The sequence below is a fragment of the Phragmites australis genome, chromosome 7 (genome assembly GCF_958298935.1).
Source record: "Phragmites australis chromosome 7, lpPhrAust1.1, whole genome shotgun sequence".
In the NCBI taxonomy this organism is placed as follows: domain Eukaryota; kingdom Viridiplantae; phylum Streptophyta; class Magnoliopsida; order Poales; family Poaceae; genus Phragmites; species Phragmites australis.
In genome coordinates this window covers 24,957,717-24,976,570 of record NC_084927.1, presented here as the reverse complement: position 1 = coordinate 24,976,570, position 18,854 = coordinate 24,957,717, and the positions used below count along the sequence as shown (strand labels likewise).

Sequence of the window (18,854 nt, the reverse complement as noted above, 5' to 3'; positions counted from 1 at the left end):
TCAAGTATGAATGTGTTTAGTGTATCTCAATATTATATTTGTAAGGTTTTCGCCTTATATATGTACATTTTATTTGGACCTTACATTTGTATTTGATTGTGTACCTATATGTTGTAATATGTTCATATAATTTTGTATACATGTATGTTATATGTTGTTCACATAACTGTATGTATATGTTCATGTAACAGATATTGACCGTTCGCACGTCCACTGTTCGAACCTCCAACATTCTCACCCTACTTCGGCACTCATGCCTAGTCGTCTACTGTTGTACCTGCATACCATACATGTATAATATTGCATTTTATACTAATACATTCATTTCCATATTTACCGTATCTAATAAATTTATCCGTTCGCAGGCCCCTCGATTATACATGGACGACAGTGGCACCATCGCAATTGTCATACCCGAGTCAGGAGGCTGAGCCTAGACCAGACCCCCCGTTCGACCTCGTGAGGGACTTCTTCGGGGTCACACCAGACTACGACGTCGTCACACGATCCCAGTTGCCCAGTGCTCCACTACTGACATAGCAGACCCAAGAGGAGGCCTTGAGACCTGTGATCGCTACGAGGCCTACTAGATAGGTTGGTCCACTGGACATCCTGACCTACTCTAGGGGCCACGTGAGGGCGAACCAGTAGTAGTGGCTACGAGACCATGACGGTGGGAACGACCGACAGCAGTGAGGGAGACAGCGGTAGGATTTTACTTTTGCTTTTGGAACTTACATGTTTGTTTCATGATGCATCTTCGATTCGTGAACAAGTCTTACATATTCGGACGTGTCTACTTTTTATGTACTACGTACAATGTCACTACTGCATTTCTTAATCCCACGTGACCGCACGCTAGTTGCATTTCTTCAACAGGTTGACCCATTCCTCTTTCTCGGCTTTGATGTTGAAGTCAATCCATATTATGAAGTCACAAAGCCTAATGGACGACTACACGCATGATTTAGTTACTATCCGGAACAAAAGTTGATAAATCATGTGAAATATGACATAAATTAAATACCCCATGACACACAGATGAAGGATCAATGTTTGAGCACCTGAAGAATCTCCTCCCATAGGTTTTGAGCTCATAGGATATCTTCATTTCACATACAATCCCGCACTTGCACAACGGTGGTGGTATACCAAACGTATAGCACTTAATGTCTCCTTGCATGTTGTGTATGAAGGGAAGGATGATCCCTTTAAGGAGAACAACCTAATTCAAATCATGATCAAATTGCATGCAAGACCCTTCTGTTCTACATTAACCGTTCTGCTCCAACATGTAACTACCGAGAATCTTAGAGCCCTCTTGCACGAGCAGCGTCAAACGTATCTCAGAGTGTGCGAACTAATTGACCATCCTTCTATACTAGGTTTCTCTAGGAGGCAAAGAACAATAGTGATATTGTCTAGCCAGTATGCATCCCATATTCAAGTTCGTCATTTTCTATTTGGTCATACTACTTATCTTTTTTTCATTGATTCAAATGCTCCTCTTTTGCGTTAGGCATTCCCAGAAGACACAGTTAATCAATGAAGAAATCACAAATTTCTTGGTGACGTATATACTCTTCTGTGGGAGTTTGATGTCCGGTTCGTGTAGAAGACAACAACATTCAACGAACCTAAGGGGTACAGGGGTGCCCTCTACTACTCACCCAGAAATTGATGAGAACGATGCGGATGATGATTTCATGCCCCCAATACCTCGACGTTCCAGCAGCAATACAAGAGAAGATTCAAAGAACACTGTAAGAGGATGTTTACGCACCACATCGAGATGACGTACAACCGACAAGGAAATAGGATGTGCTATGATGACCTAAAAATGATGGTGGATTTACTGGTACCCATCCTTACAACTTCGCATCACCACCTTGGAAACGATAACCATCTTACCCTGATAGCATTGACTAGCACAACTGGCATTCTTACGCTAATTTGCGTCGCTACTTTCCTCCACCATCTTAAGATGATCTGGGTTTCAACATCTATTAACTAAGAACTATGCAAATACCAGCCACGAGTATTTCTTTTGTTTACATTTTCATTTCATTAGTTCAGTTCGATGAGTATATGGTTACTGTGTTATATTAACATACTATATTATGAACTATTTGTAAATTTTATGTCTAATCAATGTGATGGTAAGTTTATTATTTAAACGTACTATCCAGGCACAACAGAGCTTTAAGCTTAAAATGACAACACCTCTGTTATGAGTCTGGCTTTAGACATGAAGTGACCATACAACTCAGTTTTAACCATGAAATGACAACCCCTGTCCTGACGCGGACTGTAGATATGAAGTGATCACACGGTAGAGCTTTAATTATAAATTAAATAACAACTCTATTCTGACATAGGGAATCTCTGCCTAGAATCAATGCCACAACTTTTCTATCTTTCACAGGGAATCCTATGCTCCAGCTCCCATCCAAGCCCATGCACTCAATACAGGCATTAGCCCCTGGCCGTCATAAATAATCCCACCCTCATCCATGGATAGACCACTCATTCCTCAGCTCTCTCAACTACAATTTCTTCATCAGCTTCACCAAGCCCACCAAAAAAATATTGGGGGATTTTCATCCCCAAGAGGTCGAACCGTCGATATGCTTCTGTGGTGACTCTTGTAGGCTTTGCAAGTCCCAGGATATCTCCTACTCCTATGGCCTACGCTTCTTCATGTGTGCCAACTACTAATACGATAAGCCTCAACATGGACCGTATGAGTACCCATTGGTATAGCGATATAGATCACTCATGTGGCACTTTTCATACGATTTTATGTACTATTTTACTAATCTCAGATCTTATTTTATTTGTCCAGTCTCCTCTATCTATCTATGACTTCATGAAATGGTTTGATATGGAGCAAAATGAAGATCAGAAGTGGTGGGTCGACATGAGCATGAGGTGGAGGAGGGAAGCGTACAAACGTCAAGAGTAGGAGGAACTACGGCTGAAGCGGCAGGAGGAGGAGCGCATGAGGAAGGCAGCAAAGGAGCTCATTGCAGCTCAAGCACGCGAAACAAAGAGTGTAAGGAAGTGGGAGAGCGCTCGTCATGCTAAGGCGGGTGAACTTGATGCCTTGACAAAGGGCAAATATCCTACATGCAATTAGTAGAGAGCATCTACTATAACCCGACATATTTTCATTCACCAAGGCACGTTGGGATTAGCAGCGACATGTTATTAGGTTAGTCTTTAGGTGTATCGTACATGTCAATGTTTGTTGTCATCATATCTTTATGGTTAGGGTCCATTCGTATAGCAACAACAAACCCCATGTCCCATGTAATGTTTGTCAGCGTATGTAACATCCGTACCGAGTTTTATGCTAATAGTGCTTCACAACTATAATTGTTCGAAAAATTAGATTTTGTATCCTCCCAATATTGCGTCACTAAAAGAATTACTCATGCAATTTTACATCAAATAAATAAACAAATATCAACAAATTTACATCGATCAAAAATTTCCAAAAAATAACTACTCTGTGATGCCGTTTTGACCATTTTTGCACAACATTTTCCACCGAATGAATGTGCACTATTTTTCAAATTGCGTATACAAAAGTTAAATTAAAAAAATCCAAGCGGTGGGGCTAACCGCCCCCTAGGAGGGCGGCAAGGGCTAACCGCCCTTTTAGAGGGTGGTAAGGGGCGCTGCAAGGCGAGCGCTCGAGGGTGGGGCCTACCCACCCAGTAAGAGGGCGGTAAGGACTAACCGCACTCTCAGAGAGCAGTAAGGACCTTCAGTGCCACGTTGTCATCCTTACCATTCTCTGAAAGGGCTGCAGCCCTTTTAAAGGGCGGTAGACGCTTATTTGTGCAAATATTATCATCAGAAGTCTTTTTATTTAAGTATTAATAATAAAAATATATAAAAACTCTCGAAAACATATGTCATGAGTCATCACGGCCTAGGTGCCCAGCATTACAGTTGTACCGAAGAAAACCGGGCTCGTTACCTTGGTGAGGCCAGTACTCCATGCATTCGGACCTGGACCGCGGCGAAGGCCACTGCAAGTTGGTGCCGAAACATGCGGAAGTTGTGCTCGTAGTCCGACTCATAGCCTTGCACTTCTCTATTCTCTTCGAGATCTTTTGGTCGGGCCGATTGCCAGTAACAGGATCCACGGCCTGGTCTACTTGGAATAGAAGCTCACATTTGAAAAACGTCGATGTTTTCTTATTATTTATTTTTTAAAATAAAAAAATTATAAATATATACATCCATTTTGAAATATTGCAAAACTAGACTTATGCTGCCCGTTGAAAGGGCGACAGGTGGTCTATCACCCTTTCAACAGGTGATAGGTTGCAGTATAAAAGATCGCACAAGGCTGCTCGATAGCTCATTTTCATCGTGGGCTAGCACTAAAAAGACAGAGAGAGGGAAAGGAGAAAAGAAGATAAGAGAGGAGAGGAGATGAGAGGAGAATGAGAGAAAAGTGGTAAATCCCTACTAGAATCTATTGTTGGTGAAGATAAATTTTTTAGAGAGATCGTCTTTAATTTACCTATGTGAAAATACATAATGAACTCCATTACTTTCGCATTTGTGCTAACATGTTTTGCTCCATAAATCACTTGCAAACTTTGTAGATTACGAAGACATTATGGACGGAGTATCTGGAGCAAGTCATCAGGGAGAGCATGGTGGGAACTTTTGCTAACTTTGACACCTTCCTTGGCTCCGGTGGTACGCAGTATGAGATAGGCCCTCCTAGCATTGTGGTACTCCTCCCGCAGGCACGCAGTCGACCTAGGAGGACTACATGACACCAGCTACCATCGGCTAGTCTTCATGGACCGTCGTCCCACCCAACCCGCTCACGTACTCAGCGCACCACGTTAGAGCATTGGACTGCATGTAGCCACAAAGTTTTGAGCATAAGGGGATCATTCCCAAGTCGGGACACATTTAGGGACTAGTTGATGGACTACATTGCATGCATCATATATTATGAACATGCCATTATGCTACGTTACTACCCTACTATGTAATTCTACATTTCCTCTTATTCATTTATGATTCTCTTTCTATTTTTTTCATGGTACAATACCTCAATGTGCTACAGGTTCCACATATCAATCGTAACTTTCTCAAACAGCGAACATATGTGATGGCATGTATTGTACACTTTCCTACTAACCAAGCCATGTATGACATCTAAACCTAACATGCATTAGGGAATATAAATAACCCGATTACAACCGCTACTCTACTGAGTTCAACGTGTATACTTTCCATTCCTCGCAGCATTTGGTCCAGCTTCTCATGCCTGACATGCCTTTTTTGCGCTTCCTCTCTCTCTCCGCCACACGTGCCTCCTTGTCCTGGCAGGCCTACTCCTCTCTCAGCTTCCTTTGCTCCTCCTGCATGTGTTTGCGCTTAGCTTCCCTCCCTTCATCCACTTTCGTTTGTTCAATCATCTCCATGCCATTCGATGCTTGTTGCGTAGGAGGCTCATATCTACTTGCGACTGCTTAGTATCCATCCACTGTATAAACTCTAGAGAGGTGGCGGAGACTACCAACAAAGATAAGAAAGGTCAGTGCTAAATGACAGATAGTTGTAATGTAGTTTGGCCACAAGAGTTTACCTGACGGTAACCACCAGGGAGGCTACCCTTTGATGGGTCATACTAGTAATTAGGACACATGAAAAACCTCCTTTCGAAGGTGTTTGAGAAGTCGTTAGATTTCTTCAACCTACAAAGTTCTCCACACAAACACTTCGGCACTTTCACCCTAGCAGGCGTAGGAACTAGCATATATTTCTTTGGGAGTGGATCAGAGGCCATTTTAGGGGGAGTATGAGAGCTTGATGCGATTTCATGCACTCCTATTAATACTCAAAATCCTTGATAGTTCATGAACTAAGTCTAAAAAAAATAGTTGAAACAAATTGATTCTTTTGTCTGGAGTGTTCAAGTTATCTGAAAAGGCTACATCTAGGAAATCTATGTCTGAAAAAACTAACATCTGCAAAAGGTTATGTTTGAAAAGGCCGACGCTTCTATAAAATTAAGTGCAATTACATTTTTATTCATCAGTTACTTAATAATATTTTTGTTAATCATTTTATATTTAAAAAATCTAACAAAATATCAACCTGTCGCTCGTCCATACTGGAAGGCCACGTCAAAGGTTCCTATCGGCATTCCAACGAGCAACATGAGTCTATATTTGTAATATTTCAAAACAAACACATATATTTTTAAAAATTATTTAAATAATATAAAAATAAAAATAAAAATTCTTGAAAAACGTCTATGTGGGGCCTGTTAAAATCCGGCCCACTTCCACCAGTCTCGGCTGCGACTTGCCATCATCCGCTGCTTCCTCTCTGCACTTCGTCGGTGCACCACTGTCAGTATCTCACGGTGCAGAGAATTCACTGACAAAGGGACAGGTGGAATATTGTGGATTTGATGGAGAATCGTGGCGATGATGAATAGACACACATGACAAAGCGAGTTTATTCATCACTAAAGCCCCTAAGCTACAAGAGAATAGACTAGGCAATGACTCTTCTTGCTTTTTCCGTCCCACCTACTCTGGTTATAATCATCCGGTTCCAAATATCAGCAGCTTAACGGAAATTTAACTGTCTGTTACAGCAGTCTTAACGAAAACGACACGAAAAGTAACAGTTGTTCTCCCGCGGTAATTCGTCTTTGTCTTCCGCCGCAGGATCCGAATCGGACGGCTCACATCTCCGCATACCGCTTCGGCCTCGACTGAAGAAGGAGCTTGTCTGACGAAACTGAACTCGTTTTCTTTTACGTAACTGAAGATCGCTGTAGTTGTAGGGCTAGTATGTGCGTTCGTTAGGTGTGCGTGGAGTGGATGCGTGTGTGAAGGGTGAGTGCGCGCGTGTTCATGTTCAGATACTACAGCTGTATTCAGCAGTGAAGAGTAAAAAAAAAAAACTGAAGATCGCTGAATCACCTGAACACAAGGCCCTGTCAACCACGCCCCCCACCTTCCTTCCCCTTGGGAGCAGCGTCGGAGGGGGTGAACGGGACTCCCGGTTCCGCCTCGGGGCTCGGCGACGCTCGCTTCACCAGCCAGCCGAGGCTTCCGGATTGGTGATTCACTAGCCTGCGGCTGTACATTACCAGCGCTGAATTGCTCGCACAAAGGGGGGGAACTGCATCGATGGTTTGCTGGCAAAACCTCTGTTCCTGGTGTAAGAGCTTAGCTTGCAGGGTGGTGTTTGCCAAAGTTGACAGCTTGTCGCGGCATACATGCAAGTTCCTTTTTTTATCTCTTTGGCACTTTGGGTGATAAGTACTAGGAGTCGCCGGGAAACTGATCTGATTAGGATACTTCTGCTCAACTTTGGTCGCGGGATCATGGAATGATGGATCAGTAATTAAGGGGGTTAACTGTGGCGCCACTTTAATCTCAGCCAACGTGTGGCATGATATTTCAGTTTCCAGCAAGGAAACCATTGTGTAGCATGATACTGGGTACACCTTGCTAGGTTGCGTTTCTCTTAAGCAAGTTGGGTTATTATTGGATTACGAGGCATTAAGTTAAGTTGGTTAATTAGTTTATGCAGTTGAAAGAGCATAATTGGATGTACCCGATTTATAGTAAATATATAGTTATTAATTACATATTTTTCTTCAGTGTGGATAAGCCACCTCGTCTATAAGACATTTTGGCGGTGCATTTTCCATGAAACAACCAAACAACCACACCTTAATATCTCAGGTGAGTGCCTCGGGCCCTCAGCGCTCTTTCCTTGGTCATGGACGAACCGCTTCCAGTGCCAGTGTTTCACCCAGACCGTGCCCATGGACTCGATCGGGATGCCCTCGGTCTCCGGCAGGAAGAGCGCGAGGAAGACGGTGATTACAGCGACCCAGGCGGCGTAGAAGGCGAAGGTGGCGTAGTTGAAGCGGCAGAGCATGGTGAGGAACGACTGCGTCTGCACGAAGGTGAGGCGGAGGCCAATGGACACGTTCATGGCCTGCCCCGCCGACCGGATGTCCACCGGGAATATCTCACTCGGCACCACCCACCCCAGCGGCCCCCACGACCACCCGAACCCGGCGGTGTGTAGGCACGTGAACACCAGCACCGCCACCGCGTACGGCCTCGCCGTTGCCTCCTCGCCGCTCTTGCCGATTTTTGCTTCCATGATCCAAGCAATCGCAACCTTCAAGAATCAACAGTGTTAGGAGAAAATCAAGAAGGGCACGTTGATCCAGGTGAAGTATTGGACGTACCTGGCAAATGATCATTTGGATGCCGCCCACCATGAAGAGCACCTTGCGGCCGTACCGGTCGATGACGAGGGTGGAGAGCAAGAGGGAGCCCAGGTTCACCGCGCCGAGTATGACGGTGCCCATCAGTGCGGCGTTGCTGCCGAAGCCGACGGTGCGGAACACCAGCGGCGCGAAGAAGGCGAGCACGATGACGCCGGTGAGCTGGAAGAACATGGGCACGGCCACGGCGAGCACCAGGTTGGGGCGGTACTCGCGCCTCATCGCCATCCGGCGGAACGCGCCGTCCTTCCTCTGGCGCGCAACCTCCACGGCCCTTACAATGTCCTTGAGCTCGGCGTCCACGTCCGCTCCGGGCCAGCGCACCCGGAGGAGCGCGGCTCGGGCGTGGTCGACCCGCCCGCTCATGACGTGACTGCTGGGCGTCAGGGGCGGACCCACTTATTTTTGTTGATTTAGTAAATTATAGATATTTTTTTACTTTAGCTCTAATGTTACTGTAGCTAACAGACCTCGTTCTGGGATAAGTCCGTCCGATCCGAGCTGAGGGTGTCGGTGAGAAAGAGCGCGCCGATCAAGATGACGACGGCCGGCGCGCCCTGCGAGTCCCAGTGAGAGGCGCCAGACCCAGGAGACACGCGCCGTGGCGTAGTTGGTGAGGTTGGCGATGAGTACGCCGAGCGCGAGGAAGAACCGGAAGCCTGCCGTGAGGGCGCCGCGCCACTGCGAAGGGGCCATCTCAGCGAGAAAGAGAGGAACGGCCTGCCGTGTGTCAATCATGGGATGACGAGTGCATTATTGCGAAATCATCGAGTAACCATGCGTGCAAGGGCGATCATCAATTCATCATGGCCGTTGCACGAGCAGAGCGCCGCGAAACATATAAACCGGCAACGTCGTAAGGGCCGAGGCGTTCCGTCTGCTGCGCTGCTGTGGCAGGAGAACAAGACAGGGCAGGCACGCCGGGCCGCTCTGCGGCTGCCCGGTGGGCCATCTCCACGGCGCCCGTTGCTAGTGCATTTATGGTGACGGATGATCGGACATGGGACGCATTTTCCACCCCGGTCACTTCGCACAGAGGCTATGATGACACCCTTTCCATTTATGGTGTCTCGGAACTCGTGCCTCCTCTCCCATTCGGGGCACGCTACTACCGGCGGGTATTTAAAGTAGCCGGCAGCACGGGCAAAGACAAGTTTTAGAGGCTTTTGAAGAGTTTTTGAAGCAGCAAAGAAAAGAGAAGGTCGAGAGCACCCAAGGCCAGCAGATACATGCAGACCGAAGAACAAGGAGCCTCAGACTCTAAGATAGACAAACATTCTTATAACCAGCAACATCCTTGAGGGACCGAATCAGTACTATTTAGTCTAATCTGATTTTGTCATTGCTGTGTTTTATGATCTTTGTGTAGGTACCTCGTGGTGTTGCAAGACCTTGTTGTTGTTCTGTTTTGCTTGTTAGAGCAAGCATCTCACTGGTGAGTGTGAAAATGAACGAATCACCAATCAATTGAATAGATTAGGGGAACAAATGGAGAAAATCATAAAAAAATCCATCACAATTCATCAAAGCTTAACATAGATTTCAAAGCACATCTATGGGCCACAAATTAGACAGATTTAGAAGCAAGAAATTTGTCAACAAATAATAGTAAAATTCATTTTTATTATGTTGGTACATGACTCATATTTATAGGCTCATGTTCTGAAGTTGTATCAGAATATGACTCTAGCATTTAAGGCATACTAGTTAGGTGCTCGTGCATTGCAACGGGAAGTCAAATTCTACATTTGCCTTCTTGGGGCTGAAAAACTTAGGTATCTCTACTATTGGATTGGCTGCAATGTCATCCTAGTTAAGGCATGCAATGTTATCATCATGATCAATGTACAGAATCAAATTCTTGAACCTATCAACCATTGATGCCATGACACTGGTGCCTGAATCACTAGCAATGACTCTCAATCCATCTGCAAGATCCTTCCCTGGTAACAACCAATAGACCTTCAAACTAGGAGTATTTGTGTAGCCTAGTTGCTCAATGAAATCATCAATCCATAGAGGAGACCAAGTATTTGACTCAACGTGATCAAACTAGTTAAGCTTTCCAACCACATACGTTTGGAGGTGGCCAAAACCAACAAAGAATCCCCCATGATGAACCTCAACAAAGAACTCGTCAACATAAAAAATCCTACAACTTCACCCAAATCAGGAACTCAGAGGTGGCAAAATCGTATAGAACCCCTATCCTAACATCAAAAAACCCTACAACTTCACCCAAATCAGGAACCCTAGATGCCAAAATTGCAAAAAATTCTACCAAAACCATGATCTAACAGTACCAAACGATTACCTAAACCATCCAAGATACAAGGATTGTGCTTTAATTAGTTGACTCACCATATACAGGTGTAGGTTCGCCTTCCTACTGCAATCTCACCACCATTGTGCACAGTCATGAGTGAGGACTTGGCCAGTTTCACTTCATGCGACCTACCTTAGCCTCGACTGCCTGAGATCACCATCGATCATAGCCTGCCTGGTCGACCACCTCCATCTCCGCCTCAGTGATGAGGAAAGCGAAGAGACAGGTTGGGGAAGAATGAGAGAATCAGGTTGGGGGAGGAAGGGGGAGTCAGGGGTTTTTGCATACTTGTTGGGTCCTGGCCACTATGGATCCACAGTGGACGGGCATGTCGATGCGTGGAGCGAGTCGGGGCCCATTTAGACCACTGGTGACACCTAAAATCGAATTTAGGTGGCTAATTCTGTAATTTGTGAGTACAAAGACCTAAGTGACACAATCAAAAGTTTAAGGAATGGTCATGCACTTTACTCAATCCAAACATTCTAGCCACAAAGCAGCCAATTAATACATGTTTGATACTCTCTTCCGTAACGCCACATGCCTCATAGTGAGCATGCCAATCTATATGTCTTCTTTTCAGAATTTGCTGAGAAGAAATCATGGAGCACTCACCACCAGAAAACTTTAACTTTAGGTGGAACATCAAGTTTCCAAAACCCCTTCCAATCCATTTCTGTTGAGTAGCCAAGCAGCAATTCCATTTCAATCTGTAATAGTTCATCAGCAAGCAACTGATATGCCGATTTGACATAATATGATCCATATTGCTCCAACGGCGAAGATAAGAAATCTTCAGCACCATCACCCAACAGAATATGCATGATAGCATCTACATCGGTCATATAGAAGACATCACGAATCAGAGGTTCATTCCATTGACCGATGACAGTGCGAAGGTCAGCCACCAAGTGCACTGGCTTTCCATCAGCTGGTGTTATTGGCCGACATGTAAAATGGTTTGGAATCCATCGATCTTCCCAAATACTGGTTGTATTCCCATCACCAATCCTCCTAATTAAACCACTTTTAGAACCTCCCTTCCCGATAAAATCGCTCGCTAAGTGTGACTTGCATGTTTCTTGCACGTAGACGAGAGGAAATCAGTGTTTGGGTAAGACCTTCCTTTGAAGACTCTGGCACATAGAGAATCTGGCTTAGTGAGTAATCGTAAACCTTGTTTTTTTTTAGCATAGCAAGATTGCATAAACAGGGGTCACAAAAACCCATACCGCCTTTGCATTTAGGCCTCGTTAGATATTCCCATCGCTACCAGTGAATATGTCTATTGTCAACCGAGCTAACCCACTAGTAGTTTGAGATTGAGCTAGTTAACTCTTGCAAGTATTAGTTGGCAATTTGAAGCAACTCATAGATAAGTGGGAACGGCTTGAGCTACTGATTTCAATAGCGTTTCCCGACCTGCACAACTCAAGTCTTTGCCACTCCATCCCCCAATTAGACCCTTCACCCGAGTTGGCATATACCCGAAGGCCTCCTTTGTTGATCTACCTAAAGACGTTGGTAACCCCAAGTATTTATCCATAAGAGCCTCAGTATGAACATCTGATCTGGCAAACACTATTTTTTTCATCACACCAGAGCAATTCTACTAAAGAAAACTGCCAATTTCTCCTTGTTTGCAAGTTGACCGGAGCCTCTGCTATATGTATATGGTATGTGTTGTAATCTGTCAGCCCCACTCTGTGACGCTTCTAAAATAACAATACAATCATCTGCAAAGAGAAGATGGGAGATCCAAGGAGCATACAATTCCTTGACAACAATCCCATTTCACTATATCATAAGCTTTGGCCATGTCCAGCTTAGTAACACATGCCCCATTTTTTCTTTTATTCCTCTTTAGATAGTGGGTACATTCATATGTCATTAAGACATTATTAGTAATCAGCCTATCTAGCACAAAAGCGCTTTGTTCTTCTGCAATAATCTCATCAAGAAAAGTTCTCCAGCAATTACCAATAACTTTTGAGTAGAGCTTATGAATAACATTATACAGTGAGATGGGACAGAATTGCTTTAACTATTGTGGAGCTTTAACCTTTGAAATTATAACAATGATTGTTTTGTTAATATCCTCCAGTAGAGCACCAACATTCAAGAAATGCAATACCACCCTAGTAACACTTGGCCCCAATAGCTTCAATGCGTTTGGAAGAAACCAACAGTAAAGCCATCCAAGCCAGGTGACTTGTTCGCAACCATCATGACAAGAGCTTTGGACAATTCCTTAGCTGTATATTGTCTACACAAAAACTGGTTCATCCCTCTGAAACCCAAGCTTGAACATATTGTAAAACATCCCTAGATCTCCATCTTTTAGCCAAGTTTTTCTATAATTTCCTCCCAGGTCAGAAGGTCAGAGATGCGGGTCATCAAAATTTGTTCCTATTGAGACGACCCAATCCCAATAGAATGGCACCATTCATGCTCCAACTCCTTGCGCAACCTCACCAAGTTCTTTCTGACCGACCCAAAAGTGATCTGATCCCAATCCTTCAGAGCCCCTTGCATGCGACTCAATGAGGATTTCAGTTGCACCATATCAGTGACTTCCTCCCCTAACCCCCATGAGTTCTTGACAAAATCCATGTAAAAATCATCTGTCCTCCACAGTTTACCTCCGTGGATACTACCTCTAGTAGACCATTTACACTAAAACTAGACAACAATGATCCTACTTCGTGGGTTGCACATGCCACACCTTGACATCAAAAAAAAAAAAATTTATGAAAAGCATTGTTAGCAAAACCTCTATCGAATTTAACCTTGATTTTTTTGTCCCACTCTTGTTTGTTGTACCAAGTATAAGGTATACCAATGAAACCAAGGTTATCGAAGTCGCACCATGCCACCACCTCACGAAACCCCTCCATTTGTCTATCCATTCTTCCAACCCCACCAAACTGTTCATTAGCTTCTAAGACTTCATTGAAGTCATCAACGCACAACCACAGAAGAACATTGTGTGTTCCAATAAGTTTCATAAGGTCCCAACTCCTATACCTTAACTCTCTCCTGGACTCGCCGTATAACCCTGTAAATCTCCACTCTTTCACACCAGATTCAGCCACTGCCACCCTAATGTCAATGTGCATTTTGTCAAGAGATTGTAAATTCACATCATCATCATTGTTCCACAAAAGCACCAATCCACCACCTATTCTCAGACTGCCAACTCCCAAACCATTAGGAAAACCATTAGAATATCAACCTGATCATTGTACAACCTCGTCTCTAACAAAAAAAAACACCATAAGATAGTGTAGCTTCACCAAGATACTCAGTTCTTGAACTACCTCAGGTTGACCCAAACCCCAGCAGTTCAAACATAAAATTTTCATTGTGCCCGATGGGGATTGCTACCTGCAGTTGCCACCAATCCTACATTTTGGTATGTAACCACTACCTTTTGTTTCTTCTGTAGATCAAGATCACCATCATCTTCAGAACTATTACATACCCACTGAGGTCTAGAAATCACAAGACCACTTGGGACTAACCTCGAGTTATCCATCACTAGAAGATTTAGGTCAGGCGTGCCTATGGAAACCTTCATCGGGCCCTTCCATGTTTTCCTTTTACAAGACACTAAATGAATTCGGACCTTCTCCTTTGCCTAAAAAATCTGAATAGATTATCGCATCTCCATCGACTTTTCCTTGGGCCCGCCAGCATCCTTTGGAGGAGGTATAACCTCATCCCTCAAAACATTATCTGTGGAACTACTACCAAATGATCTAGCATTATCCCCAGATTGAGTAGAAAACCCACGCCTAGGACGAGCCACTGCCAAATGACTCCGCAGCAGCCTGGCCAAAACTCTGAAGCTTCTTCTTCTTCTCCTTTGGCGCATGGAGCTTAATATCATATGGTAATTTACCAATCGCATTTCACGGGTCCATAGTAGGGCACTCCAGCTCCGTATGACCCATCAATCCACAAGAAAATAGTAGCACGGGAATTTCTCATATTGTAAATTATACCACTATGAATTACCATTCTGCTCTGTCTTCAGAAGGACTCCCCGCTGCAGCGGTTTGCCAATCTCGATCGCCACCAGACTCTCAGGAAGGAACCACCTACTTTCCCATCTGCATCCACATGAAGCTTGATCATCGATACGATCAAATATGCTATCCTGCAACCCCTCTTTGCATTCATCCAGCCAAAGGGCAAATTCAGAATCCTCACCCAAATAGCCATCCTATCAAAACATACATATGTAGGGCGCAATTTCTCATATATTCTTGTAGCTCTACTGCATGTTTATCGACCATCCAAGGTGAGCCATCTAGAGCTCTGCTTTTGTCAAAGGCGCTACCAAACTCCACAATGAAGAGATTCTCGGGCTTCTCCCCACCGATTGACCCTTTAGACCAAAGAGATTACCCAAGGAAGGCATCATCGCACCCATGATCGTGGTGATGTGCAGGGCGGACGGCAAAAGGACCTTACCAATCAAAGCCCACTCAGCCACGACCTCAACATCCTCCACTTCAGCACCGTTGAACGTGACGACTTTCGCTTCCTCCGACGTCAGGTTCAGTCTACCCAACAAGTCTGCAACATTGGCATCAGTGTCGCCACCCACCTACTGGCGTTCCTGATTCTTCCCGGAAGGAGAACTTCTGCTTCCAATCGAAGCCATGAAGGTTGATCAGTTGCGAATACACTTGCTGTGATGTGATATTAAGGAATCACACATTGTGATATGTAGGGCGCAATTTCTCATTATATTCTTTTAACACTACCACATGTTTACTGACCATCCAAGGTGAGCCATCTAGAGCTCTGCTTTTGTCAAATGCGCTACCAAACTCCACAATGAAGAGATTCTCGGGCTTCTCTCCACCGATTGACTCTTTAGACCAAAGGGATTACCCAAGGAAGGCTTCATCGCACCCATGATCGTGGTGATGTGTAGGGCGGACGGCAAAAGGACCTTACCAATCAAAGCCCACTCAGCCATGACCTCAACATCCTCCACTTCAGCACCGTTGAATGCGGCGACTTTCGCTTCCTTGGACGTCAGGTTCAGTCTACCCAACAAGTCTGCAACATTGGCATCAGTGTCGCCACCCCACCTACTGGCGTTCCTGATTCTTCCCGGAAGGAGAACTTCCGCTTCCAATCGAAGCCATGAAGGTTGATCAGTTGCGAATACGCTTGCTGTGATGTGATATTAAGGAATCACACATTGTGATATGTAGGGCGCAATTTCTCATTATATTCTTTTAACACTACCACATGTTTACTGACCATCCAAGGTGAGCCATCTAGAGCTCTGCTTTTGTCAAAGGCGCTACCAAACTCCACAGTGAAGAGATTCTCGGGCTTCTCTCCACTGATTGACTCTTTAGACCAAAGGGATTACCCAAGGAAGGCTTCATCGCACCCATGATCGTGGTGATGTGCAGGGCGGACGGCAAAAGGACCTTACCAATCAAAGCCCACTCAGCCATGACCTCAACATCCTCCACTTCATCATCATTGAATGCAGTGACTTCCGCTTCCTCCGACGTCAGGTTCAGTCTACCCAATAAGTCTGCAACATTTGCATCAATGTCGCCACCCCACCTACTGGCGTTCCTGATTCTTCCCGGAAGGAGAACTTCCGCTTCCAATCGAAGCCATGAAGGCTGATCAGTTGCGAATAAGCTTGTTATGATGTGATATTAAGGAATCACACATTGTGATATGTAGGGCGCAATTTCTCATTATATTCTCGTAGCACTACCGCATGTTTACCGACCATCCAAGGTGAGCCATCTAGAGCTTTGCTTTTGTCAAAGGCGCTACCAAACTCCACAATGAGGAGGTTCTCGGGCTTCTCCCCGCCGATTGACCCTTTAGACCAAAGGGATTACCCAAGGAAGGCTTCATCACACTCATGACCGTGGTGATGTGCAGGGCATACAGCAAAAGGACCTTACCAATCAAAGCCCACTCAGCCACGACCTCAACATCCTCCACTTCATCATCGTTGAACGCATCGACTTTCGTTTCCTTTGACGTCAGGTTCAGTCTACCCAACAAGTCTGCAACATTGGCAACAGTGTCGCCACCCACCTACTGGTGTTCCTGATCCTTCCTGAGAACTTCCGCTTCCAATCGAAGCCATGGAGGTTGATCAGTTGCGAATACGCTTGCTGTGATGTGATATTAAGGAATCACACATGAAAGGCTTCCAAACCCTAGGATCTAGAAGACAACGCTTTCTAAAAATCCCAGAAGGAAAGGTTTTGTTGGTAGACATCAGTACTGGGACGACAACCGACGAGATTGCGGTAGATGCTGACTTTGGATCGGATGTCAAGGGATAGCATGGACATCGTAGCAAGATCATCAGGTGGTGACGAGCGATGGTGGTGGAGGAAGCCCAAGATCCGATCGCCCAGGGCGAAGCAGAAAGGTTGGCGGGCGAAGTTGTGAGGCTGGGCGATTGACGGGCTGATGGTGCTGGCTTGGCGTGATGCATATATTTTTCTGCCTATTGTGCTCTACACAATATTGAAATTGGAGGGCTGCGAACAAGGATTGAAATTTTGCCGAAATTTCAGTAAAATTTGGTGAATTTTGGAGAGGAACAAAATATCTAATTCTAGAATTTTCTTTTACTAGCATATGGGACTCATAAGTACATGACAAAAAAATGACCGAAAATTTAGCAAAATTTCGTGAAATTTGATCTTTTAATCAGTGAAAAAAATTGTAAAACAAAATTAAAATCCTTGGCTGCGAATGTTGTTACGAGTCCATCACAGCAAATACAAGTGTATGAATACCCTCTTCGTCACATAGTAGGTACTGTAAGCCCAGATAATAAATTACTAAGTAAAATGCAACATAGGTCCTCAAGCTTGTTAAGTTGCATTATTTAGTTTCACAAAATCTTAAACCGGAGATTTGAGTCATTAATATTGTTAAGTCATACATCCTATAGTCATAACCCTTCGCGTCCCCTTTGGTGCAGATGTGACGTGCCACCCGGGCGCCTGCGCGACGTGCCAAAAAATTTAAAATTAGAAAAATAGAAAAATCAGAAAAAATTAGAAAATTCAGTAAAATTAGGAAAATAAAAAATATCAGAAAAATCAGGAAAAAATTGAAAAAATCATGGATTTCTAATGTTGTACATACTGATTTTTCCTGAATATGTCACATGCCAAAAAGAATAAAAATTTAAAGAGTACGTAAGACGTGTTGTATGTGGTTTAGTAAAATATTACACTACACTGCCAGTTAATAATAAACATGTTATAAGTTCCTGACTTCTTTAAAAAATCATTATATAAAACATTAAATATACTATTTTATCTCAAGTGGTTATAGGTCTTTTTGCATAGTTTTACTTTGCACAATTCAGAAGTTTTTTTATAAACACCAGTACAACTTGTAGATACACACTCACATTATCACGCGTACACACTCACACATCATCTACTAAAGATAAGAGATACAAAATTTAAAGATCAACGAAATCACCATAAACATTTCGCTATCGATAAATACATCACCTATCACTAGAAGAAAAACTCTATTTTAATAAGACACGTAAAAAATAAATCTGATATTTAAATCTTAGTAGTAGAGAATACAACCAGCTTCGCTATAACATCCTAGTCAAGAGTGGTTCTCACGTAATTCAGAACTTTAGCTTCTGCAAAAAGCTGGTCGAAGACATTTCCCGCCTCTTAGTTTTAATTATAATTTCTGCTTGCTCGTAAGCTACCACCAATAATGTCACTTGACGTCACTTCACTTGAAAAAGTAAGTGAAAGTTTTTTCTAACTAGAACTAATACCTATAGCTTGAAGTAAGGATAACTTCTATAGTTATAGATATTGATAATTTTATTATTATAGATATGAAGAAAGAGAAAATGAGTAGGTGGAGATAAAAATTAGTTGTTAACTTTTATTTTGCTGATGTAGAGAGGAATCTTGAAGAGCTAGTTTTTTATAAAGAGAAATTAAAAGATAACTCTAAATATTGTGAGCTATAAAAAATTAAGAACGATGAGATATATATTAATATTAAAAATATATTAAAAGAAATTAAAGATAGCAGCCGGTTATAACTGTTGGAGATGCTTAAGCTGCATTAGTCGGCGTGACGATGAATTCCAACTCAGCCTAGCCACGATTGCTCAGATCTGCGGTAGGAGAAGAGTAAAGAAATGCAGATAGGCCCGGGCCC

General features: G+C 43.8%; 1 pseudogene; it reads right to left on the bottom strand.

The window, feature by feature from the left end:
• Window positions 1–7,683: 7,683 nt before the first annotated feature.
• On the bottom strand, window positions 7,684–9,069 carry LOC133925507 (sugar transport protein MST1-like; annotated as a pseudogene).
• Window positions 9,070–18,854: the final 9,785 nt, after the last annotated feature.